This window comes from Camelus bactrianus, chromosome 8 (genome assembly GCF_048773025.1).
Source record: "Camelus bactrianus isolate YW-2024 breed Bactrian camel chromosome 8, ASM4877302v1, whole genome shotgun sequence".
NCBI classification, from domain to species: Eukaryota; Metazoa; Chordata; class Mammalia; order Artiodactyla; family Camelidae; genus Camelus; species Camelus bactrianus.
In genome coordinates, this window is record NC_133546.1 from 73,760,974 (window position 1) to 73,786,462 (window position 25,489).

The following is a 25,489-nucleotide window of genomic DNA, read 5'->3' on the forward strand; positions in this document are numbered from 1 at the left end:
GTGTTAAAAATCGCCTTCGCAGTTTGGGAATTGTATGTGAGAAGCAGTATTTCAGCTCAGATATCCGGGCCTTACTTTCTTACTTTCTAAGCTTGTCGGGGCTCCCAGATGGCAAAAGTGCTTATGGATATTAGCAAGTCGTATGTATTGTTTAAATTTGGAAGTGATTCAAAGCTATAGCCAGAGTAAAGAGGTGAATCAAAATATAGTCCTTTAAGGGAGAGCTGTGTGATGTTAACATGTCTTATGTTTTGACATTGTTTGTGTGTATATGTGTATGTATTTATACTAATGCTTACATGTCCATATATAAATATTTATATATAAAATATAAATAGATACACATATTTATATATAAAATATAGTTATATAACTATATTAAAACTTATTCATATATGTGTATGTTTATATATTTTATTAGTATGTATTTATATTTTTCCAATATATAAATAAATACTAATATTTAAAAGTCTAAATAATTTTATATTTAAATAAATTTAAATATTAAATATATAAATGCATATTTTATTAGTGTATATTTATACTAATGTATAAACAGATCAGTGAACTATAAGAATTATTAAAGCTGTGGAATCAGTCTGAAATGCAAGCATTTATGTTTTACTCTTCTGCAAGATGAGATGCAAAATGGGGAAGAAATTTTTGCTGTGGTCGGAGCTATAGCGTGTTGGGTCCATACCATGGACCACTTTATATGCTCATCTATTTAAAATTCACAACAACCCTTTAATTATACTATTTCTTATTTTATAAATTTATATTTATAAAAAATATAAATAATACTATTATTATTCCCATTGTACCTAGAGGTGAGCCCTAAAGATATCAAGTAGTTTACCCAAGAAAGGGAGTCAGCACGTCTCCAGCCTGGCGGTCTATTTGAGTGGCTTTATTGCCTTTGTATTTCCAAGGAAGGGAGAGCTACAGAGATGAGCCAAATGCCTGCTAGGAATACAATTCATAAGAGGCTGAATCAGGGATTGGAAGCTCTTCTCCGACAGCTAATCCTCCCTGAGAGGTCTGTGTGCAGAAGGGATCACAAGGTTTTGGAGTTCCGGCCCTTACATCCGGCTTGATCCTGTCCTGTATTTGACTGTTACCAATGCTCAGATAATTTAAAAGTTTAATACCAGGCACTGCTGGAGTCCTGCGACGGCAGCATGTTATGAATGTTATATATCCTCCTTCCGTTCCCAGAGATCAACCGGAATGTTAATGGATTTCCTGGGACAGTTCTCTGAAAAAAACTTCATAAACTTTATTATTTTTAACCATAATTATTTTGGTACACTTTTGAGGTTATGTAAAATATTGGCTAAAGCCAGGAACACATAGGTGGAACCAAGTGATGGAGCTTTTGGGTAGCGTTTTCCTGAGAGGGGAAGTGAACACGTGAGCATTTAGGCTCCTTAACTTCAGGCCCCTGAACTGTCAGGTGTGTTCTGGGGTGTTAACTGTTCCCTGGACTTCCATGCAGATGCCAGTGGAAACTTACACTTTAGCAATTATACATCTTAAGACTGGTGATCCGTCCGTGGTATACAAATCGGAAGTTAAAGTTGTCTTTGATAAGTTACAGGTGAATGATATTATCCTGGAGGGAAAAAATATATATCTTGATATAAAACAAAATGTATAGTATAGAAAGGCACAAAAGTCCAAGAAAAATGAGATCTGTTCTTTTAAACTCAAGATTGACAAGACATTCAAGAAGCGAGGGGTTGCTCTGAAAAACACAGGTGCAATTATATATTTCTTCTGAAAATAATCAGATGCAAGTGTACAGTGATCAATTGCAAATCTTAAGGTGCTCTCCACTAGCTTGAGGTTAAATCAATGTTTTTCCCCAAATCAAAACATCAGAATTTTTCCTCAGTCGAGGTTTAATTTTTTAAAGGTTGAATATTTATGGGGAACCTAAACACTGAAATTGTCAGAAGTCCTTGGAGAAAGGTTAAGCTAGGTAATGAGTAAACTCAGAATGTTCGGGAGTAGTCCTGAAGGTGTCCGTGAACACCTTGAATTAAAATGCAAAGCATTCTGTAGAGAAAGTCTGTACCTTTCATCAGATTTCCAACAGAGTCCAAAAACTCTTAACAATTATTTCCTTAGGATGGCATTGCTTTCCTTTTTTTTTTTTTTTTTAAATTTGTCCATGAGCTAGACTGGCTTGGAGACTTTATACTTAACGTGCCTTAACGTCTTTATATAAAGTTGTAGAATCACAGGCTCTTGGAATGTATCTCTTCTGTGTTTGCCGCCAAGTAAAAATAACCCTGTTCTTAAGAATCACTCGTGTGAAAGAAAAAAAAGAAAAAAAAAGAAGCTTTGAAGCCTGGTAGACTTGAGTTCAGAGCTTTCTCTGCTACTTGGTCAGGTTTCAGAAGGTTTTTTTTTAATTTATTCCTTTCTTATAATAATGATGATTATATAGCATAAGGTTGTAGTGGATTAACTGAAAAAATAAAAGTAGATAAAAATCATTTGGCATCTAGATGGAACTCCATATTAGTCCAGGATATTTCATTCTGTGTTTTGCCATTTTAGCCGAATATTCTTGTATGTACTATATTGACTGGAATTGGCCGTGATGTAATTTCCCTCCAACTTTTTTTGAAGCAGTGTATTCAAATATTGCGAGTCTCAGCCCTCTTCTGCCCGTGACTCCCCGGCTCCTTTCCACTCTTCTGGGGCGTCAGGTGTTCTCATCACCTTTGCCATTGTTGGGATGTCATATATTAATGTCAGCGCGTCTGTGCTCATTCTGCCAACAGTCTTTCCAAGTGATTTCTGAGAATTTCCTATTTGCTCCAAAGGCTGCAGCGAAGCGCTTTCTGAATGCAGGTCTTCTGGGAATACGCCTGTCCCGTCTTTGAGGTTCGCTGCATAGGTCTCTGCTGTCTTGGTGACCGTCCTACTATGATGACCCAAATTCAGAAAACTGTGAAATGAAAGGTTGCTTCTAAAACTTCTGATGCAGTCAGTTCAGGGAATAACATTGCCCATTGATAACTACTTAGGCGCAAATCTTTCTGGAAATGAAATAAAACAGCATGGGTTTGCCAAAGCACAGGGTACAACTTCTTAGGTACCATTTTATAGGTAGTCTTTGTAGGGGAAAATAGTGTAGAACAAAACGTATACTGTTTATGTATATGTGTATCTGTGCTGTACATCCTCCTTGTAAAGTGAGAAAAGAATCTCACCAGCAATGATAAAAGCTATTTGAACAATATTTTCAGGGACACAAGTATTTGTTTCCCTAATGTCCAAGGGTTTGGGGAGAAAACATTCTATGACGAGAATGTCTCGTTGTTCCCCATATAAGTGATATCATATGATATTTGTCTCTGTCTGACTTACTTCACTTAGTATGATAATCTTGAGGTCCATCCATGTTGCTGACAACAAGGACCTACTGTAGAGCACAGGGAACTATATTTAATAGCTTGTAATAACCTGTAATTATAAATAATGTGAAAAAGAATATATATATATATACATATAAAAAACTGAATCATTATGCTGTACACCAGAAACTAACACAACATTGTAAATCAAGTGTATTTCAAAAAAAAAAAAAAAGAATGTCTAGTTGTCATCTCAAGGCCCATCTAGTAGGTGAAGCGAGCCGTTACCAGAGGTGGATGAGCCTTGTAACCTGTCGTTCCTGAATCCGTTCCCTCCACACACATGCATTGGGTGTCTAGCATTGTCGAACGCTGAGATAGAAGTTTCTGGTACTGGGCAGAGGAGGACTGCCTGGCTTCTACGCTGCAGATGCTCACTGCCTAGTGAAAGGAGACAGACGCGTCAACAAGCAGGCTGTGGAAAACAAACTATGTCGGGAAATGTTCCGTCCCTCCTGGAGCTGAAAGGGAAAGCTTTCTGGGGATGTTTTCCACTTGCGTCTCAGCAGGAGGAGAGCGGGGCGAGGGCACTATGTTTAGAAGGAGGACGGGAGAGATGTCTGCACCCCCTGAACCCCGGAAGCTGCCTTCCCACTAGAGGGAGGGGCGCCTGGTCCCTCGGCAACACCCCTAGGAGTCACCTTCCCATCTGACTGAAGTGGGAGGAGAGGTTCTGCGCTTGCCTGGAGGCGTCTGTTTACTGAGTTACATCACTGACCTCGAGCTGAAGGCTCGCAGCTCCTGCTCTAGGGACTTGGTCATATCGCACGACGTTGCTGCCTCTGTGGCTTCTAGAGACAAGCAGCCTCCTTTGGGGCAGGTCCTGCCCCTATTATTTGGATGCCTTCAGTCGTGCATACTGTCACCTCTGTTGGACAGTAGACCTTAAGCAAGAAAGCTGACACCATGTAATTACGTTTGATTTATCAACAAAGCATTTGAAAGCATTTCCATGTGACGGGTTCTACCCGGCACCAGTGGACGGGCCTCTGTGCCTCTTCTCCTCTCATCCTGCTTTCTTCCTCCTCTCTGCGCATCCTCTCACCTTGGCACTCCCGTTGGCTCCTCTCTCACCTGAAGCAGTTCTCTCCAAGATGCATATTAAAACTGAAGAGCATTTTTCCTGCTACCTCGTCCTTGGGGCAGACTTCCTTTCCAAGTCCAAGGATGAAATTCTTGGAAGAAATTTAAAATAAACTCATTAAAATGGATGGTTTATTGAAAAACAGCTACCCTACCCCTGATGTAAATTGATGGAAGGATATCTTCATAGAGTTCGGTGGATATTCATGGATTCACAAGACTCCTATGCTTCAAGTCTGCTCTCGGTCTTCATGCAGAGGGTTAGAAGATGAATGAAACATCACAACCACGCTTGAGGGGTTCTCAGGTTGGTAGGGGAGCCAAACATTTAAGCTAATGAACTGGAACAGTGGACAGAGGATGCAGCATTGGTGCCCATGTAAAGTACAGAGAGGATGCTGAGAGAGAGTGACTAAACCGGAGAAGGAGAAGCTTCCTGGAGAAAGGGACCTCAAAATTGTACTTTCAAAACAGCCAAGGATTCTTCTACGATGAGCCAGTTAATGGGGGCAGGAACCCCCAGCAGAAAGAATGTTCTGTGTAGTGATGTGGATGGATGAAATGGCATGAAATGCTCAGGAATGGCCAGTCCATCAGCCTTGAACTTCAGGTGTGGAAGGACAATGGGAAAAGGTGGGGTCCTGGCAAGACTGTGGCTGAAAGGTCTTATAGACCCACCTGATGGCTTCGACTTCACCCTCTGGGCTGTGGGAAGACAGGAGAATTTAAAACAGGAAATTTAAAAGACTTATATCATAGAAAAAATAAAGACTTTTTTAGTTGGAAGAGTATGTTAGTGGGTGGAGGGAGGGGAAGGGAGCTGAAATTTACAAAAGGGAGACTAGTTAGAAAATTGTTGCCAAATCCAAAAAGAGACGATAAAATATTAGAACCAAATGGTGACGTTCTCCAGAATCACTGCAGTGCTGTGATGAAAAGTGCACTTGAACCCTTTTCCATCTGACGGCTGGGCTCTCCCGATAGAGGGTAGGAACCGGGGTGCCCTTGGGGCTCCACCTGTGTCTGTCCGTGGGGCAGGTGGCTGGCATCCACAAGAAGGTGGCCTGGACCATCGGGATCTTGATGGACCCGAGGTGGGGGAACAAGAGCACAGAGCCCCTGCAGACCAGCATGTGGTGGCTGAAGGGGCAGGGCGCCGGGCTCGTCCTCGTCCCCAGGAAGCCCTGCAGACCAGCATGTGGTGGCTGAAGGGGCAGGGCGCCGGGCTCGTCCTCGTCCCCAGGAAGCCCTGCAGACCAGCATGTGGTGGCTGAAGGGGCAGGGCGCCGAGCTCGTCCTCGTCCCCAGGAAGCCCTGCAGACCAGCATGTGGTGGCTGAAGGGCCAGGGCGCCGAGCTCGTCCTCGTCCCCAGGAAGCCCTGCAGACCAGCATGTGGTGGCTGAAGGGGCAGGGCGCCGAGCTCGTCCTCGTCCCCAGGAAGCCCTTGGCCCCCTGAGTGGAGGCAGCTCTGCTGAAGGGCTCCAACTGGCCACCCAGCTGATGGGAGCAGTCATGCTCATATGGAACATCTACAAGAAGGAGAAAGTCAGAGACTTCACAGAGAAGGAGGAGAACTTGAAGACGTTTACCAGTCTCTGCATGACCCATGCCTTTTGGCATCTGAGCAGAAAGGGCCAAGGAAGCTGCAGAACAAGATGTTGAAAAGAAAAAGAATAAATAAAATGCTGCTGGCAACTTGTGATAAATAAAAATAAAATAAAGACACATAAACCGGGAAGTGGTACCACTAACCAGGACAGGGGATGGGAAACTTTGGAGGGAGCGGTCATTCCTTCACTTAACAACTATTATCAAGTATTTAGATGCCAACGTTGCTCTAAAAAACAAAGGAGACAAATCTCCCATTCTTTGGGAGTTTATAATCTGTAGAGAAAAGAGGTAACACACAAAAAGAATTTGTCGTATAATTCCAGGAGGTAGTGAGTGCTACTGAGAAAATTAAGGCAGGTAAGCAACGAGAGGCTGTAGGCTGGGGGTGCTCTTCCAGGCAAGGTGGTCTTCTCTCTGAGAAGGTGATATTTAATTGGAGAACTGAATGAAGCAGGCGTCTGCATGAGGATCTGGGAGAGAGACCAGAAACGGGAGTAATTTGGGCGTGGAGTGGAGAGAGCCAACGTGGAGAGTGAACAGGGTGGGAAATGAGTTTCAGAGAGAGAGGGAGTGGCCTTGCAGTCAAGAAGAGTTTGGATTTTATGTCATTTGAAATGAAACCCTGAAGAGTTTGGTCATCAGAGTGACAAGATCTGATTTATGTCTTTAAGAGATCATGCGGGCTGTTGTACATAGAGAATTGATGGTTGGAAGGTGGTATCGATGCAGAGAGATGAACTAGAGAGTGACTTCCGCCTTTTAGAGAGGATATCAAGATCTGTTGGACCAGGGAGATGGTGAGGAATTGAGGAGTGTTTAGATTCAGGATGTATTTCCATATATGGCTCTATCGATGGGTTACTTTCAATGGCAGAAAAAAAGAAGAGTCAAGGAAGAGTACTAGATTTTTGACCTGAGCAGTTAAGGTGTGATGAGAGCAAAGTTTTTTGGGGGGGAGATGTGGAGGAAGGGACATTAAGAGTTTCTTTTTGGCCACCTTAAGCTTGGGACACCTTTTGGACATTCATGGAGAGAAGTCAGGTCCCTGGTTGGCTGGCGTCCTCCGGAGTTCTGAGAGAGTTCCAACTGGAGATGTCAACGTGGGAATTATCAGTGTGTGTGAATGACATCATCCAGCCTGGAGGACAGTGGGTGGGAGAGGCACCCAGGAATCAGGATAAGATGGGTCCTAGGAACTGAGGGAGAGAAGAAACAGGGAGAGATTTGGGGAACCCTCCCTTGAGTTTCAGTGATAAAAGTGTCCCTAGAAGGAGGGGGTGGACCAATTATGTCGATTGCGACTGACAGGTCAGATAATTCAACATTGAGTTATTGCAGAGTTTTCAAAATTAGCAGGACTCTGCTTTTGAATAAACTAGTTCAAAGATTCAGAATTGACTGGTGCATCTGAAATTACTGCACAAAAGAGCATTGCTGCTCAGACCAGTACAAAGAACTGTGGTGGGAGAACAGAGAAGAGGGAGGTGGGTCTGAAAGGCAGATGGTGGATGAGAAAGCAGCAGTAAATTTCTGATCCAGACGTGCTGAGGACCAAGAAGGCCTCACAGAGTGTGCAATGTGAAGGCTTTATTCTGAGACAGAAGCGTCGTGAACTCCGTGATAACCAAATTTCACTTCTGTTTCCTCCAGCTCCATTAGCCTGTGTGTATAGGCTTAACTAATATGCATGTTATTAATTTAGTTATTTTACTTGATTCTTGCCCATGTGCATAATGGAATCTTAGTCTCCTCTTCTGCCCTGTGTTATTTCTAGGAGTTTGCAGAATATGTAACTCTAGGAACTGCAGAACGTTTCTAGGAGCTCACAGAACATGGGTTCCTCAGATGTTCTGTCTCTCCCCTCCTCAGCGTCATGCTTTATTCCTAGATGCTGTGAGTATCACTCTCCTTCAGTCTGGACTTCAGACAGAGACTTCAAACTCAACAGAATGAGTGTCTTTCTCCTGCCCTTTCCGTGTTTGATCTCCTCAGTGTTTGTCAACCAAGAGCACAATGCTCACCCATTCCTGGTTAAGCCAAAGAACACTACTCACATGGCATGGATAAATCCAGTCTTCTCCAGTCTGTCCACTCACCTGACAAGTATGCCCAGACATATCCGAACCACAGCAGTGGACACAACGTAAGATGAAGCGGAACTCTGCCACATAGATTATGGGATTTCCAAAATATTGAAACCACATGGTAATGAAGCGGACCAAAAACAGACATACAAGCAAACAAACAAACAAAAAAAACTGCATCTTGGATCCTTAGGCAAGAAAAGGAAATAGTCCAACCTCTTTATTTTTCATGTGAGGAAAACTGAAATCCAACAAATTTAACTGATGCATCTAAGGACACAAAGCTGAACTTTGCAGAACTCAGACATGTACCCACGTTTCCAAACTTCAGGCTATTTCCTTTTCCAATAAAATAGAAGCACACACATACACACACAGAAAGGCCACAGTAACTGACTTAATTCTGAATACAGTCTAATTCCTTCCACTGGATAGGGGGAGTAATTTTACTGTATTCTTGGAAATAAGAGCACTATTTGGGAAACAAATATGGTAATATATGGCTATCATATAACAGATGCAGAAAGAGAAGTAATTATAATAATAATGCTTGGCTAATTTCTGTTTGTGTTTCAAGCTTCAAAGTGTATTCAACTGTATTCAAATTGTAGTTTGGAAGCAAAAATTTTGACTACATCTGATTAGACGATGGGGACCTTAACACATATTGACAAGGTGCATAAAATCTTAATTTCTGAAGTTCATGAATCTTGTAGAGAATAACAGTATAACCAAATAATTATAGTGACGTGTGTTTACTGGACAACTGGTCAGTTGAACTGCAAATCTAATTGAACTAATCATTTGATTAATGAATCAACTTAATCAGTTAAACTGTTGGCCTGTGTACAGAAGGTATGTTAGAGTTTTTAAAATTTATTTGTGTAAATGGCTGGGAAATCAATTTTCCAGGTAGGAGATACAGTCTCCACCAATCCAATCCTGGTTCCACATTTCTCTAAGAGTTACCCTTTTAAAACCCTCTGTTTATTCATTCTCTTTATTTAAAATCTTCCCCCCTATTTCCCACAGAATGAATATCAAACTTCTTTCAGTGGCAGTCAGGGGTATCTCCATCTGCCTGGACTTATCTTTCCAATGGTGTCACTGGCCCCTGTTCCTCAATCTCTTTCCTAGCCATACTCTTTTTTCCCCTTTCTTTTAAATATTCTACTATATACCTTTTATTGAACAACTGCCTCTGATATTTTTTAGCCTGTATACATCACATACTTAACTCACCCCTGGGCCTTTCTTTATGTTTCTCTCTCTTACAGGAACCTTTCTAAACTTTCTTTACTGGTTGACAGCCTATGACTTCTTCAAATGCCCAGATCAAATGTCAACTTATCTGAGACTCCAATAACTGCTTCTGGGCTTCATTATAATTCATAATCTCTTATTTACAGGATCTTCCAGGAACATCAGCTACCCACTTTCCTATCCAGAGTCCCATAGTTTTTTATTCTCAGAAGCAGCCAGTTCAAATATACCGGTTTTCATTCTTTTTATGGCTGTGTAATATTCCATTGCATACATAAACCACACATTATTTATCTAGTCATCTGTCAGTGAACATTTAGGTTGCTTCTGTGTCTTGGTTATTGTAGATAGTGCTGCTATGAACATTGGGGTGCATGTATCTTTTCGAGTTAAAGTTCCCTCTGAATATATGCCCTCGAGTGGGATTGCTGGATCATTTGGTAACTATTTTTAGTTTTTTAAGGAATCTCCATACTGTTTTCCATAGCAGCTGCACCAAATTACATACTCCTTATGAAATAAACAACATCCTACTGTTTAACACAGGGGACTAGATTCAATATCTTGTAATAACCTATAATGAAAAAAGTATATGAAAATGAATGCATATATATATGTGTATAACTGAATCACTATGCTGTACACTGGAAACTAACACAGCATTGTGAATCAACTATACTTTGATTAAAAAAAAATCTACCACTTGTTTTCAACTCTCCAATCCCATCACCATCATTACTCACTCGGCTGACTCACTGAGAAACCAGCTGTGAGGTGTGAACACTACCAAATTGTATCCCTCAGCTTCCGCTGCATCCATGCCATCCTCCCGCATCCTCTCTCCCACGGAGCAGAGCAGTGTCCCCTTCCAGATCTTTCACCTGTGCTCTCGGCCGCTTTCCTTTCCCTATCTGGGATGTTTCCATATTTCCCTCTCATACCTTTGCTATTTTTTTTTTTTTTTACCATGTCTTTCCCGGCCATCTATGCTACACTTGCTTTTTATTTTTGTTCATGGTAAACAGCAGTGTTTTCCAGCAGCTCTGCCTCTTTCCCAGACAACTGCCATGTAGCTAATTGCTCATTTTGTATCTGATGACAGACATGTAGAAATGCTCATTGACGCCTGTGACCTGCCTTCAGTTCTATTTATTCTTCAGTTCCATGCACACAGGTGATAGCTCCCCCTGCCCACCTGGTGTGGTTCTAAAGTCCAAATCCATGGTCTTTCCATCTTTGTTCTCATTCTCTTTATTTCCCTCCAGTGTTCAGTGTCCCATGTGACCTTCTTTCATGAAATACTTCCCATGTCTTGTTTTAAGAATATGGATTTTCCCAGTGTCCTCTCCCACTTTTCTGAGTTTTCCCCTCCCTGTTCATTAGAAGCTGAATGTCTAGTTGGATGTGCCCCTCGTGAAATATTATCCATGGCTCCTCATTACTTACGTAATAAACTTCGTGGCCTTTCTCTGTCATAATACTGACTTTTACACAACCTTTTCGAGCCAGAACACCTCCAAAATGCCCCTCACTCATTCCTCCAGACCTTGGATTATGCTGTTGCTCTGTCTAGAATGCTGTCTCATACTTTCCAACTTGAGAGAGTCATGCTTATCTTGCAAATTATCCCCCAGATGTCACTTCCCCCGTGCCACCTGCTTTCTCTAATTATTACGTGGAGAATTAGTCACTGCCTCTGCTGCCTTAACACTTTTTATGTGCATTACAAACTTTTGGTAATACTACATGTCATGTGTTGAAAGTAATCTTAAAACTGTCTCCTTCCCATTACACTCCTCCCTCAGTTCGGCTGGGGTCTCCATTAATCTTTACATTCACAGTGTAAGTGGTCACTAAGGACTGATTTATTTAGTAATTGCTTGTCCTCAATCAAAGCTCTCTGGTGAGGGGAATTCTACAATATTCTTCCATATCACAGATCTCTATAAAAGAATGAAGGAGATTGAATTAAAAAATAGTTTTTCTACAATATAAACGGTGAATTTGCAGTAATGAGGGAGAAAATCTTTATTGTCATTGCCACAACAAAATTAAATATTTTAAATAAATATTCAGAAATGCTTCTCAATATTTATTTTGCATGTCAGACCCATCACATTCAATTAATACTAATCGTAGCTCTTATTTTTTTCATCATTCATGATTTCTTATCTCAGACTTTTCTCTGATTTCTTATGTTCTATTAAATGTGTAGACCATGGTTCTGAAAAAAGGTCATATTAAAATGAGTCTATACGCTATGCATGCTACAGACTACAGTGTGAACATTTTACAGATGCTTAATCTCCCCCAAACACTGATCGCTCACCTGAGAGCTGTTTCTTTTCTCAGCCTGACTTGACTTGATTTACTCCATCTTGATAACGGGTGTAACTGAATGGTTGAGAAAACCCAACGCGGGCTAACTTCCGTCTTGTTTTACTTTATCCCATGAAAGAAACTTTCCTCCCTCAGGGGACCTTCTGGGAGTCTTTCATCCACTGAAGGCCTTGGGACGGGAGATAAAAATTCGGATTTTTAGCAACCGAATGGTGGGGGAGGAGGTGCTGGGAGCCTTCACCCCCCTGATCATATCTCAGTCCCAGGAACCAAGTCTGGTAGCTGCATAAGGCACTTCTGTGCCGGAGCTCAGCACAGTGGCTTTGTGTTACAGATGTAAATGAATGAATGATGACCATGGTAATTCTTTTTCATGCTAAAATTCATTATATTATATTCCCTTTTTTGTTTTAGGATTATAAGAGTGTTTACAAAATCAATGTTTATGATTTGACAAAATTAATGTATTGAGGTTAAGACGGATTATTTTTTAACCCCTGGGGATTTGGTTTCGCCATTTGAAACAAATATACAGACATCATGGCATTTCCTCTTGTCATAGAAATAAAATGTCCTTATGATTCCAATTGTTAACTTTTAATCTGAACACTTTGGTTTATATAATCACAACCCATATTCTTTTATAGTCAGTAAGGACCTGGCCCATCAGAGGTTCAGAAGTAAACAGGTACTTGATGTGAACTCCAGGATAAGCACTTAATATTTATAGATTACAACTTTGGATCTATGCACCTGAGTTCAGATTTTTAAAAAATTAAGATTATTAACATTTAAAGTGTTAAAAAAAAAGAAAAAGCTCTCATAATTTCAAAACCTAGTAAATCACTGGCATTGATTTTTCCACGTTCCTCCCACAAAACTTTTATAACACTAAGTTGGAATCTTAGCATATATACCATTTTGTGTTCTGTGGATTCATATTTTGCCAAACAGAACTGTCCATGTTGTTAAAATTTTTATATTATTATTTAGTGGTTGCATAATCATCTAGAGAGCTGATATTCTAAAATTGACATAATACTTTCATTACTGTTTACTTACAAAATAATCACATTTATTATAGTTATAAATTAGCAAGCAGCCTGAATTGAAAAGAAAAAGTACTTATCTCTTCACTTCCCAGAGATGATGACAATAAATAATGGATATATTAGACTATATCTTGAACTTTTTATTGGAGTGTAGTCGGTTTACACTGTTGAGTTAATTTCTGATGTACAGCATAGTGATTCAGATATATATATATATATATATTCCTTTTCATATTTTTTATTACAGGTTATTGAAAGGTATTGAATACAGTTTCCTGTGCTATACAATAGGACCTTGTTGTTTATCCATTTTATATATAGTAGTTAATAGCTGCAAATCCCAAACTTCCACTTTATCCCCTCCCCTCCCTTTTCCCCCCCGGTAACCATATATTTGCTTTCTATGTCTGTGAGTCTATCTCTGTTTTGTAAATAAGTTCATTTGTATTTTTTTTTTTTTAGATACCATGTAAAAGTGATATTATATGGTATTTTTCTTTCTCTTTCTGGCTTACTTCACTTAGAATGACGATCTCCAGGTCCATCCATGTTGCTGCAAATGACATTATTTTAGTCTTTTTTATGGCTGAGTAGTATTCCGTTCCAGAAAGAAAGAGAGAGAAAGAGAGAGAGAGAGTTTTCTCTGGATATATACTCAGAAGTGGGATTGCTGGGTCATAGTTTAAGTCTATTTTTAGTGATTTAAGGAATCTCCATACTATTTTCCATAATGGCTGCACCAAACTACATTCTTACCAATACAAATGGCCAACAGGCACATAAAAAAAATGCTCAATATCGCTAGTTGTCAGAGAAATGCAAATCAAAACCACAATGAGGTATCACCTCACACTAGTCAGAATGGCCATCATTAAAAAGTCCACAGACGATAATTGCTGGAGAGGGTGTGGAGAAAAGGGAGCCCTCCTGTATCTTGACTATCTTACATATCTGTCTTCTTAACTATCTATACAAATATGCATACAAATATATATTATGTGTATTTCTTTAAAATGTGACCATATAATTTATAATAAAATTATACAGATTATAATCAGAAATTTTGCTAATAATATATTATGATCAATTTTTGTATCTATAAATCAGAGTTTTCTGTGTAGCATTTCCCTTTTGGAATATAGTATAGTTCCCAGTTTTAGAAAACTGAATTTGTGGCAGTGCTATGGTAAGCACGCATATCATTACACAGTTGTCTTATTAGTTATTTAACATAAATTCCTAAAATTGGGTTAAAGGTATGCATATTTTTAAGGCTTTGGTAGCTATGGATTAGACAGCATCAAGAAAAAGTTATACAAAGTTATATTCCTAACAGCAAGGATGTGACACAACTTAGTCTTTTTGAAAATTTAAAAAGAACTCTTTGGCATAAATTGCTGAATTTACTTCAACATGTTACAAAATAACAAAACCCAATTTTAATTATAGATAAGGCAAGAGATCTTGGCTGTATTAGATTAGTTCTCATATCACATTGAAACAAGTACTAATTTCTTCCCGCATGACAGTGCAGTGATGTATTTTCTGCTTGCCACTCGGCCATGAATTCCAAAATAAGAGTAGAGACCGCGCGGTGACGATGCACAGCCAGTCGCATCCCTTAGTCTGTAGATGGAGTTCTTTCAAATTAAGAATTTAAACAAATGTTTAGGTGTATTTCACTTAAGTGAGGGCCCAGAAATCTGTGAAACGTTAAAAAAAAAAAACCAAACCTAGTGTTTTTTCCTACTTGGGTACTGTGCCGCATTACCAGTGGAGCCACTTCTAACAGCTCAGTTAGTTAAATGTATGGTTAGTTAATAGTTGAAAGGATTTCATGGACTGAGAGTTATGAAAACATTTAAGTATATGAATTTCCATTTGCATTCCCTTTAATACCAAGTCACAATAACTTTGATGGACCTTTACGAAATCTCTGAAATATTTCTAAAATTAGTTCAATGAGAAAATTTCAAGTTCAGGTGGATCTAATTTCCTTTTTATTGCTGAAAAACTAAAGTCAAAATAAAATTAAGTCAGGCCCTGCGGATTCCAGGATGATAGCTTCAGACCTGGCATTTAGCAGCTTTGAAAGGCCAGGCACGGGGTGGCATATGGCTCAGTGGTAGAGCGTGTGCTTAGCATGAGCAAGGTCCTGGGTTCAGTCCCCAGTACCTCCTTTAAAAAAATAATAAAGAAGAAAAAACTTTTAAATAGAAATCCAGTGAAAGGGAGGGGAGTTTGTTTTGGTGATTTCATCCATCATCTTGTCAGCTGGATACAAAACAGAGATTTGGCTTCTATTTCAGGTAGCATCTCTGGAACCGTTCTCAATCCTACATTCTTGTTACCTATGTAGTCTGGCAAGACAGAAATACCTTACTTTTCAAAACCTTTCTTTTGCATAACTATGCATTTACTGCACTTAGGACTTTTTTCAAATCTAGTCCATTTTCAATATTATGCAGTTTGGATCCTTTTTTTTTTTTTTTTTCCTGAACAGTTATTTTTGTCACAGAAGTACTCTCTGCCAGGAATGGTTAAAATGGATATATCCAGTTAGACTTCACATACAATAATAGTGTATTTCATAATACCCCTCAGAATGCGTTAACCTCCATGAGATACTATACAAGGTGACTCATTAAAAAGTACATTTTGTGTCTATTCAATGATGAGTGTCATCAGGAAGGAGGAGGAGAAAGGAAAGGATGAAAAGGAGGAGAGGAAGAGAAAGAAGTAAGATGAACGCCTGATGAGTAAAAGAATGTCCTTGCCTAGGCAGCTGCTATCAGAGAATTAGCTACAGTGGCATTTTTCCAAGTGTGGTCAGAGGACCACCTGCAAACGGATGACACTGTGTGCTTGTTAGAAGCAGAGCATCCTGCCTGCTCCTCCTTATCTGCTAAGTCAGATTCCCTTGGGAGGGAGCTCAGGGATCTGTATTTTTCCTGAGCACCGAAGATGATCTTGTGCCCACTGAAGTTTTAAATCTCTTGAACTAAAGTGTAAAGTTAATTGAAAATTCTGACCCATAGCCTGATTTAAAAAGATTGTACTGGCTTGGAAAATCTGCTCGTATATTATGACTTGTTCTCAAGCATTCAGAGCGGTATAAATGCACAGCACCCTGTCAAGCATTTGGAATGGTATAAATGCATGGGATCCTCTAAGAAAATAAATTTTTTATAGAGAAAGCATTGGAAAGCGGAAACTGATGGGGACTCATTCACCCTATATTCTCAGTACTGTTGGAAGACTCATCTTTGAAATGCAAGCAGGGAGGATATTAGGATAGAATGACTATTCACTTACAGAGTGTTTTTCTTTCAAGAGAATCTTAAATGATGAGTGTAATTAATGTTTAAGTAACACAATAATTAAGCATGTAGGTATAGCCTCTCTCTGAATTGCTGAAGCATACAAATTATTTTAAGAATTTGAATATCAAATGCTGCTTGCATGCCAACATGTTTACTATAAATTTATTGATGTGGGAACACAGTTTGTCCAGGCAAATAGTGTAAATACAATCTAAATAACATAATGGTCGTTGACCATTGGTAATAGTGATTTTTCTTAAATTAAAAAAAAAATACATTTGTAGGCATATTTTAATTATGGCTTCTGAGAATAGAAGCCTGTTTCTCTATTTATGTAATTTAAATAAATTTTCTGATCTCAAGGGAAAAAAGTAGTGTGAAAAAACAAGAGATGAATTCCCAGCCCCAAAGGTCAAATGCTAATTTTGGATTTCCTTCATTTAAGAAAATACTACCAATTTCAGTGTCAAAACTATTGATTATTAATGAAAAACACATTTGCTATGGAGCTGTTTTTGACTTGTACATTTTAATCTCTGGTAAAAACATATTAATCTCTGCCTCTTTTCCCTCCAATGTCTGAAGCTGAATCACAACACAGGGACATAATGCAAATCAAGACAATTCTTTCCAAAGCTCTGAAAATTTAATGTCAAAAAATACATATTTTAGCATACATTATTTAGTGAAAAGTTCACTTTTATTTCTTATGCAAAAGTGCTCTAAGCTTTGGAATAAGAGAATTTTGTGGGTTCCTGGTTTTACCGTGTGATTTAGAAGTTTTAACTTCCTCATGGGTGTCCGGAGGTGTTCACGTTTGTCTTCTACTGGTCATTGCACCAATTTCATTTCCATTTTATTGTTGTTATGATTATGAGTATGATTATGATTACCCTAGGCAGGCGCATAAATGAAAATCACTCGAAGGGTCAGTCAGTGACCAGCACCTTACTCGGAGGCTGTGATTCCTGGGAGCAGTGGGCCATGTCTGCTCCCTAAGGGAGAATGGAGTCATGTTGTCTGTAACTTAGGATGGCCCATAAATGCTTCTGAAAACAGTCACCACCACCTTCACCAACAGCAGCCCACTGAGAATCCCTGCCCCGGGCACAACCAGCGATGGCAAAACCTTGAGCCACTTCTGATGGACATGGGCTGGCAAGAAGCAGGGGCTTATCCCCAGATGGCTGAGTTGTTGGTTTTTGAGGTGCAGGACACCGACTTCTAGGTCTCACTGTCACTAACACATTGATTTGGAGAAAGTCAACTGCTCTTGCCAGACCTGTTTTCTCCTTTGAGGAAAAGTGGTTGGAAGTAGATGATTCTTAATGTTTTCTCTGGTTGTACAAAACCCGTGGGAGGGTGAGGAAAACGCAAAATACGTGGTGGTGAATAAACAATGATCAGATCACAATGAGACTGAAAGTGAATAAAAATTAAGGAGGCTAATTAGAAAAACATGATAAAAATCAAAATATGAAACTTCTTTGGGACAGAAATAAAACAGGTTGTGAGAATGACAGGAAAGGAATTTTGAAAGTGTCCTTAAAAGTATAAGGCATGTCTCTACTGGAGAAAGGTTTGTGCAGGTCTTCTGCCATTTCGGGACTGGGTTGTTTGTTTCATTGTTATTAAATTGTGTAAGCTGTTTGTATATTCTGGGGATTAAGCCCTTACCAACCACACAGTTTGCATATGTTTTCTCCCATTCCATAGGTTGTCTTTTTATTTTGTTTATGTTGTCCTTATACCAAAAAAAAAATTTTTTTTTAAAGGATACAAACTTATTTACAAAACAGAGACAGACTCATAGACGTTGAAAATAAACTTACGGTTAACAGAGGGTGAAAGGGAGTGGGAAGGGATAAACTGGGAGTTTGGGATTTACAGATACAAACTACTAAATATAAAGTCGATGAACAACAAGGTCCCACTGTATAGCACAGGGACTAGAATAATTAGATAGCTTTTTAAGACGATTTGAGAGAATATTTCACTTCTGTGAATAAAGTTTGCTTGTCTTTTTGTTGAGAGGAAAAAAGTATCAGGTAGTGAACACTGGTAGAGGGATCAAGTCAAAAAGAAAGAATAGCAGTATTTTTTTCTAAACTTCTGTGTGATTAGATAAAAAGAAAATGAATAAAATAATATTTTAAAAAGGTGCTTTTCAACACATCTGCTTTAGGAAATTTTAACCATGCTTTTTAAATTATTTAACAAAAATGACAATGTGGATTCATTCTGTAGTTTCTCACCATTTGCTTTTTATGAGGGTTATTGAAAATATAAAAATCATCTTCCAAAATTGATTAAAATCAAACAACTCCACTTAACCTCACATGGTCAGTAAATTCTTAATATCTGAATACACTGCTACACTCTATCTTAAGATCAACTTCTATTACTATTTTTGTGCTTTTGAATTGTTCTCTTTTATTTACAAGGATAGGAACAGTTTAATTCCTGGGCACTTGCATTTTCTGTGTATGGGACGTCTGTTGAGTTTTCTACATCTCTATATATAAACAAACCAAAGTACGTAAGTTTGTATTTGGCATAAATCGTATGGATCTGATTAGGATTTATATTTTATGGGTTTTTTTTTTTATTATTCAGTGTTGGATCTCACCATCATGCCAAGTCAATTAATTTTTTAAAGTTACTGATGGAACATCACGGTGGACAAGGCACTTTTCAAGTGGAAGAAACATGATAGGAGATAGATACAGAGATGGACAGATGATGACAGACAGACTTATACATACACAAAACTGACATATTATTCAATGTGTAAATATTTTTGAGTGGTTGAGTCAGTGAATATGCTAAGGATTTAGCAATTTAGTGAGGAAGAAATCATTTTTAGTTGCAGTTGATAAAGAAAAGATTGTAACAGCAGAATTAGAATTATTTGGCCAGGGTTGGACCTGGGCTTTGAACCCAGGGTTCTTTAAAAATTGAGTCCGGGGAATCTAAATGCTCTTAGCATCCTATGAGTGGCCCGGAAGTATAGAGGGAAGATGAATACGAGTATGAGTTTGCAACATGTAAAGCGGTTTTGGGGTGACACCAAGGAGATTAGTAGATGAGCCTGTGTATTAACAGCAACCTCATCTGAGAAGAGGTGTATGTGGTTGGGACCCAGTTATAAAGAGCCTTCAGTGCCAGGTTAGCAGAAATGTATCCTGTGGGCACCAGAAAGCTTAGGGATAATAGAAATATTTACACTATTACTGGACTCTCTGTTCCGTTCCGTTGTCTGTTTTTGTGCCTGTACCAGCACTGTTTTGATTCCTGTAGCTCTGTAGTATTGTCTGAAGTCTGGAAGGGTTATTCCTCCGGCTTCATTCTTTTTCTTCAGTATTGCTTTGTTAATTCTGGGTCATTTGTGATTCCATATAAAATTTTAGGATTATCTGTGTTAGTTCTGTGAAAAAAATGTCCTGGGTAATTTGATAGGGATCCCATCATATGAGTAGATTGCTTCGGGCAGTGTGGCCATTTTAACAATGTTCATTCTTCCAATCCAAGAGCATGGGGCATCTTTCCATTTCTTTAAGTCACCTTTAATTTCCTTTATCAATGTTTTGTAGTTCTAAGATATGCTGAGGTTAGATTCATCTGCCTTAATTCTTATTTCTGATTTTACTTTTTAAAAAAGAATAACTACTTTGTAAATATGTGTACTTCCTAGAGTTTAAATACATTCCTGTATTAGATGATTCTGTTAATTGCCAACTGTAGTGGAAGAATTTTAAGTATTTTAGTAGTGCTTTACAGATAACAGTAACTGTCATAGCTATCCTTTGAGTCTTGCCTAATATGACCATTCCTTCGGGAATGACAGTACAAGTCAGTGGCCTGTGTAGCAAGCACGTTAAGGCTTCTCATCAAGCAGGGTCATTTATTAGGTGCTTAACTGTGAACGTTGCTCTCACCAGGCAAGGTACCAAGATTGCTACTTAGGGGTTCTTTAAAAGTTGAGTCCAGGGAATCTAAACGCTCTTAGCATTCTCTAAATGGCACACTACTTCTGCACCCACTGGGCTAAATTGTGCTTGATAGTATCAGCTGAATATGTTGAATAGTCACAGTTACAAGCAGCCTTCCAGAAATACCAGATACTGGACCTATTATTACCGCGAAGCAGGTACGTAGGCTCACATCAACTTAGCGCCTGCAGTAACCAGACAGTGCAAAGGATTTGACTTGCCATGAATGACAGAATGCTTTCTTTTGCATTTGTTAGCCAATCCTTCAGGGCCCTTTCCTCAGATGCTCTAAGTGATCACTACACAATTTAAGTTAGAACTTAAATTTCAGTTCTTTTTTTTTTTTTTTTCACTTTTTCCAAAATAATATTCTCAGTATTATTTATTATTGATAGCACATGACTTCACTTCTTAACATAATTAAGAAAAAAAGATTTACTTCTTCTTTTTTAGGATAAAGTTGGTTTGCTTTTATTTTTTCCCCTTTTTCAGTTTTATTATGTAGAATTATTAGAGTTCGACTGCACATACCCATTATATTGCATGTAAATACATATCTACAGTATACTGCACATTTCTTTTAGTTTACATATATGTACTAGTTATTGTTTCTAAGAACAGATTAGATCTCTAGCTTTTTAAACTTACATAGTTATCAAAGGAATAAAGCCAACTACAAAATAAGAATCAACAGAATGTGATAATTCAATTTTAAAGGACAGTCAAATGTGCTGACACATATTCAAGAAATCAAAATAATAATTAGTTCACTTGTGGCCTTATTATTATTGCGATTATTTTTTGGACTCCTCATATAAGTGATATCATTTGGCATTTTTCTTTCTCTTTCCAGCCCACTTCACTTAGAATGACAGTCTTCAGGTCCATCCGTATTGCTGCAAATGGCGCTATTCTGTTCTTTTTTATGGCTGAGTAATGTTCCATTGTATATATGTACCACATCTTCTGTATCCAGTCATCTGTTGATTTCAGTTCTTACACTTTTCCTTTATGATACTCACAAACTAAATACTGAATCTCGAAAGATGGGGCTTCTTTAGCTTTGAATCTTAATATAAGGTAACTATAGCATTGGCATTATTAGCCAACAGGCTAAATTTGTCAAAGCCAACTGAAATTGTTGAATTTTTATGAAACAGTTAAAACGACAGCATTCTGTCTAATTGTGTTGAGTTAGGAGATTCTTTGTATCAGCTTCCCAAAGGAAATATTTATTTTCTTTAGTGTACTTTTTGTTAATCCAAAAACACTTTCAGCACTCAATAGTCAGCTTTCAAGATACCCACATCTGACTGATTTAACTGTCAGGAATACTTACATATGTGTGTGAGTATAAGTGTGTCTGTAGTCCTTATGTGAAATAATAATTCCCTGAAGACTCTTCCTGGATAACAAAACTCAGCCAAATGAAAAAAATTACTGGCCTTAAACATATTTTGCATATATAATTACACAAAATAGTCATATGTTAGAGTTACACAGCCAAAAATATTCCAGAAAACTTTAATATTTGTATTCCCTTACATATTTCCAAAAAGGGTGTAATGATTTGGTTGATAAACACTCTGCCATATTTGACACTTTTTTTAAAAGTCATAATATTGCACATAGTCACATTGCTCGATTTATTTACCAGCCTCAAAATCATTTTATATTTTCTTTTAGAGCAGTATGAAGCTTTTCAGCTGCAAATTATTATCCTACTTGGAAAAAAAGAACTTCTAAAATCTCTTGCAGTTTCTCTGAAATAATAATGGCCCAATATATCATAATTCTAGGCTGCAAAAATCCTTTGGAACAAAATATTTTAAGAGAAGATTATGGTAACAGGAGACAATTGCCTTTTGACATTACAATTTATCTAGTAAAGTTAAGAAGCCTTTAAATAGGATCTATTCATGGTATTTCAACTTCCTTTCCCATTTGTTGGTGTATATGTGCTTTTGGTTTTTAAACTGGCTTTGATAAAACTGTGTATTTTGAAAGAAAACCCTCAGTAATGTAGATGGTCATGGGGAAGGTGTCTTCCAGCATCCTTTCTTCTGTTTTTGGCTTTGAAAGTTCCTGAAGAATAAAAATCCATCCCTGAAAGAAAAGCAGAAGTCAAAGATCGAATAAAATTAAATACAGTGGACAAAAGCTTCTACTTGAAAGTATTAGTTGATATATGAAAAGAAAAGGTTATTTAATTGATTTTAAGTTAGCCAACTAAGTTAAATGGACTTTGAATAACCAATTTAAGCACTCTTTAATATACTGAGATGTATTTGAATCTGAAATAGACCTAGAAATCTCTAGTTTGGGACAAGTATCCAATGCTTATTGGAATAAAAGTTACGATTATTTATTATTGTGAAAATGATTAAGAATCTGTACTGAGTTGTGACACTGTTAAATGGAGAGTTATTAGAAAGCATAACAGAGAGTACTAATATCTAATTATATGCAATTGATTTGTAATTAGCTCTACAGGAGTGCAAAAATAATTCCTGCAGTATTAATGACAACCAGATCAGAGAGGAAAGCATTTTTTTTTCACTCCTTGCTCTAATTAGTTTGGTTTGCAAATTCTTATTTATGAAACAAATATTTATCTTCCTCTAAATGCTATGGCCCCCAAGCTACCTTTCCTTGCATGAAACTTTCAGGTGTCTTCTCCCTACTTTGCCTTAAAGCTCTTCTTGTAATCACACAAAGGCTACAGCGAATGAAAAAAGAAAAAAAAAAATAGACCCAGTCCTAAACAAGTGATTATTTGTAAATTATTTGTCAATGGCATGGATGCTTCTTCCATTCCCCTAAATCACGAGTTTCAGTCCCCTTCAGTGTAAGCAGCCTTCAGGGACCCTTGGGTTCATCAGCACCAGATCCCCAGCCCACCCAGCCTGCCCTCCTCAGTGTGGGATTTTGCTTTTCAGGACTCCCATGGCTCCATCAAACTCACAACTCTGTTGGGTACCATTCCATGATGTCATTCTAAATTTCTTGTTGGCATCTCACTAATCCCGTATGAATCCACTAAGTACTATTCTCTCAGATCTTACTTGAGAAGTATATAGAGACTCTTTACTCTTTTCTAACCCAGAGAGACCTGTGAAGATAACCCCTGGCTTTCATCTTCACAACACCAAATATCTTTTATAAAATATACTTGTCTTCCCTATCTTTATTTCTGAACAGTAAATACCTGTTTTGCTCAACCTCTCTCTTCCTCAGTGGCCACTATTCCACTTGGCCACTACCGACATTTTAAAAATATTTGTTGAATACATGAAGAGAAGAAACACTCAGTATCTATCTGATATAAATACCAATGAGCACAAGGAACTACATTCAATATTTGTAGTGACCTATAATGAAAAAGAATACAAAAACGAATATATGTATGTATCTACATGTATGACTGAAACATGATGCTGTACACCAGAAATGGACACATTGTAACCAACTATACTTCAATTTAGAAAAAAAGAAGAAAGAAAGAAAACACGCCACAAGCAAAGGTTTATCAACTATGAGGTAATAAATGGTGAAAAGTTGCTTCTTTTGTTTGTCCTTCTGTGTATGAAACTTGTGACTGTATGTTACATTTCCTCCCTTTAAGGCAGTCATTTTATTCTTCTAGCTAGTTTTGTTCTCCCTACCTTGAATACTCTTTTCCAGCTGGGACCCCTGTCTAGTATAAAAAGACGGCTGAATGTGGTATGATACTAGAATGCTAAAAGAGTACTTTTAAGCGTACAAAAGTCCTGTGTATAGAAAATGTATATAGCAAAGCACCCAGCAACACCCAAAATGCCTCCGTAAAATGCATCTTCTCATCATCCTTAAGAGGGTTGCAAGTTTTAGCAAAAATGTTTGTAAAGTATCTGGGATAGAGCCTTGCGTCCACGGTGAAGCCCCCAATACATTGTAGCTATGGCTGTGTTTCATGCTGCTTTTCAAGCCAGGTGCAGTTGTGAGTAGCAGGGAGGCAATCAGAAAGAGTGGTTATCACACACAGAGGAAAGGTGTATAGTAGAGCTTTGAGGAAAAAAAAAAAAAAGAGTTAATGATCTGGTCTCCCCATTTCTGTTGCCACCTACCTGCTCATTGCTGTAAAGGGACTGTCCTGCTTGTCGTTGAAATGTTTAGTGTCATGATTTGTATCTGTGGCTGGAGGTGAAAGGAGCTAGAAGAGAAAGTGATTAACTGAGTTATTCTTTTTTATTGTTATTTTTTAAACAGCCAAAGCTTAGGGAATAGACTTCTGTTCTAGGACCTGGGGCCTGTTCCTTCTCCTCTGCCATGTTAGGAGAGATGCTCACAGAACAAAGGCTTTAGAGAAGGAAGAATGCAAATCCCAGGCATGGTTCTCTGGGCTGTCAGCCTCTCCATCTGCACACTCTCCCTGCAGTGAGAGCGGAAACCAGCACAGACGGTTTCCTGGCTCACACCTTTAATGTCACCACTCCTTCGTGTAAAATCGGCAGCTCGGTGCCCACCTCCATTAGTGGGATTGAAGGAGCGAGAGAGAGACCGGCATCCAGCAGCCTGCACGGGACCCGGCATGTCCTTCCCCCTCCTCTTCCCTTTCCAACCCTCCGTCCACGCTCTTGCGATGTGTGACGACACTACTGGGGAAATGAAACAGCTTGACTTGCAGGGGGAGGTGGAAACTCAAAGGAGGAAATTTGGATTTCGAGCCAGTTGTGTAACTACCATGAAGCCTTTATTGGGAAGGAGAAAGTGAGTTCAAGTCCTGGCGTGGTTACACTAAGTATGTAGTCTGGGACCCTCCAAGAAATTTTGGACCTCAGTTTTCTCCCGTAGAATGTAGGTTTAGTTATTTATTACTTGCAGCTCTAATGATCTACTATTCCAAAATGAACGGTCAAGTCTTCCATCCCCAGACAGAGAGACACTAAGAAATGTCAGGACATTTTGCCAATACAACAATTTGAAACATGGAAAATTCAAGGACAAGAAAGCCTCTCCAGTCTTCATTTAATCTTCCAGACTTTCTCTCTTTCACATTCTTAAAGAAAACCCACTCGCCAAGGAAAGATAAATTTCAAAGAAGTCAGCAGTGTTTCTATAAAAGACTGATAAGTGCACGTTTCAGTATATAACACATTTGACTTAGAAGGAACAGAGCGCATGGCAGATGCTTCTTTATCCTGAAATTTCACAGCTGTCGTCTGTTGTAGCAATGATGGTGGAGTGAGTGGAATATTGTTTATTCCACTAAAGAAATTACGCAGCCTTCAGTATATAAAGACTTCTTTCATTTTTCTCACCTTTCTATC

At 38.5% G+C, this 25,489-nt stretch overlaps 1 protein-coding gene and 1 non-coding gene across 5 annotated transcripts in view; both read left to right on the forward strand.

Annotated features, from left to right (window-relative positions):
• The window catches only part of ADGRB3 (adhesion G protein-coupled receptor B3), a 686,517-nt gene that overhangs the window by 152,003 nt on the left and 509,025 nt on the right, over positions 1-25,489 (forward strand). The window lies entirely within an intron of this gene.
• On the forward strand, positions 5,412-5,496 carry LOC123617165 (small nucleolar RNA MBII-202). Its single transcript, XR_006725266.1, has one exon. It is a non-coding gene; the product is annotated as a small nucleolar RNA MBII-202 (small nucleolar RNA).